General features: G+C 40.0%; 1 long non-coding RNA gene across 2 annotated transcripts; it reads left to right on the top strand.

The window, feature by feature from the left end:
- The first annotated feature begins 249 nt into the window (after positions 1 to 249).
- Positions 250 to 1,607, top strand: LOC146706846 (uncharacterized). 2 transcript variants are annotated; one of them, XR_014920689.1, is made up of 4 exons: positions 250 to 450; positions 561 to 686; positions 775 to 1,105; positions 1,234 to 1,607. It is a non-coding gene; the product is annotated as an uncharacterized LOC146706846 (long non-coding RNA). The 2 variants fall into 2 exon arrangements; XR_014920688.1 differs by having other exon boundaries at positions 775 to 1,607.
- Positions 1,608 to 2,221: the final 614 nt, after the last annotated feature.

Genomic DNA, 2,221 nt, shown 5'->3' with positions numbered 1-2,221 from the left:
ACACACAATGAAGTAGGTTAAAGTGTCATGGGTTTTATTCATGTGGTTTCTTTTTAAAACATTATTCTTTCAGGCCAAGCGACAGTTGGGACGTAAATCTTACGACAGAGTGGCAACATTTATGTGCCATGATGCCATCACAGCCAAAAGATTTTATCAAGGTTATTTAAATAAGCTAAAGTGAAGTCATATATTTATCTATACACTTACATTTATTCATATTTAGTAATATTGCTTTGCACAGCTGAGGACCCTGCAGAGGACACACTCCAGAGCCGAGCACTGACCACCAATGCAATTGCAACATATGCAGCAAATAAAAGGAAAAGGAGAGAGGACAGAGGATCTGTGCAGGACGAGGACAGTGAAGGATCTGACAAGGAAGAGCAGCAGTCATCAGGAACAGAGGAGCTTTTAGACAGAACGCTCTTCCAGTGTAGCAGTAACAAGGTATGTGTGCCCTGATTCCCTTGGTAAGAGTTTTGATTGGTTGCACTTCTTTCATATATAATCATTTACTCCATCATGAACAAAACATATTTAATTTGTACCATAAACAGATGGTGAGCCCAGGTCAGGGTGAGGTTGCCTGTAGTGCCGGAGCCACAATAAGAGAAACTAAACAGGATTTGAAAAAGGGGGTGGAGCATCTACAAAAAGTGACATACCAGTTGCGCAAGAGAAAAGTATGTAATGTATGTTCTTGTGCTTGTTTTTAGTGTTTTCACTGATTACTAATCTTTTACCTTTTTACTTTTACTTTTCTAAAATCAGATGGTGGTCTTTTACAAAAATGATAGGACAGATGTGGGGAAACTCACACAAGAAGACAATCCAGAAGAGGAGGAGGAGGATGAAGCGAGGGAATGGGTTCCTAAGGTGGGCAGGAAAAATCCAGCAGAGTTTCTTCTCCTGCAGTTAAAGATGTAAGTGTTTTGTTTCCACACATCCATGAAAAATGAGTAAAATATATATTTTTCTGTTCTAATAACAGTCTGTGAGCTCATCTGAAGATGATGGGACAGATGACTGGAAACCCACACAGGATGAATCTGAAGGCTATTCAGAAGAGGAGGAAGAACAAGAACGTAAAAGGATTCCTAAGGTAGCCATGAAAAACAAAACTGGGTGTCCTGTGCCACAAAGAGATGTGAAATTCATCCTCAGTTTCAGTGCTTCCACAATCAATCCATCAAAAATGACCAAACATATTGTTGTCTTCTCTGAAAACAGATGGTGGCAGCATCTGAAGAGGATGGGACACATGATAGCAGACCCACACAAGATGAATCTAAAGATGATTCAAAGCAGAATTCTGCTCATTGAACTCTTTTCAGCAGAATTCTGCTCATTCAACTCTTTTCAGCAAAATTTTCAGTTTTTTCTGCTGTTTTCAGAAAAAAACATTTTTCAGCAAAATTCTGCTGATTGAACTCTTTTCAGAAGAAATTTTACTGATTGAACTCTTTTCAGCAAAATATTCAGAGTTTTCACCTCTTTTCTGCCCAAATTCTGCTTATTCACCTCTTCTGAAACATTTTCAGCCTTTCCACCTCTTATCAGCACAATTCTAAGCCTCTTCTGCTCATTTCAGCACAATTGTCAGTCTCTCCACCTCTTCTTTGAGAGAATGACTGTGGCGCAGTGAGATGAGAACCTCCCTTGAGTACCAGAAGGGCCAGGTTCGAATCCCACTCGGGCAATATTTTTTTTGTTTTTTTTTTTCAACTTTTTCAGCTTTTTTCAGCAGACATCCTCAGCGTAAAGGCATCCACACAGCATTTTCGCAGGAAATGCAAATTTTTCTAGTTGCACCTTAGAAGCAGTTAGTTCACCAGTAGTGTAGACAGTCAGGGGTAAGAAAACAGCAGGGTCCATCCGGGCAGAAACCTCTCTCTCCCTCTCCTTTCAGAGCGTCCATCGGCTTCTAAACATATTAAAACACTTGAGCTACAATACCAAATGCTATCACATAACGATTTAGCATTAGCATGCTTTGACTGAAAATCACAGAGCTAAACATACAGCATGGCATCACACCACATAATGCGGTAAGCTGCGCTAATTAGCAAGCCGCTAGTTAGCATCACATATCACGCCATTTTACCACTATAACGAATAGTTACAGTACAAATGTCAAGGCACACAGTCTCATTTACCTCTTGCAGATCACAAATAAGTAATATCAGGACCACGGGTAGTCGACCTCAATGATACACTT

Source organism: Copadichromis virginalis, linkage group LG6, assembly GCF_057382275.1.
Source record: "Copadichromis virginalis isolate Kocher_CV1m ecotype Utaka linkage group LG6, C_Virginalis_male_GT1.1, whole genome shotgun sequence".
Taxonomy (NCBI): Eukaryota; Metazoa; Chordata; class Actinopteri; order Cichliformes; family Cichlidae; genus Copadichromis; species Copadichromis virginalis.
The sequence above is the reverse complement of the archived record's forward strand: the minus strand, read 5'-3'. Positions and strand labels throughout refer to the sequence as shown.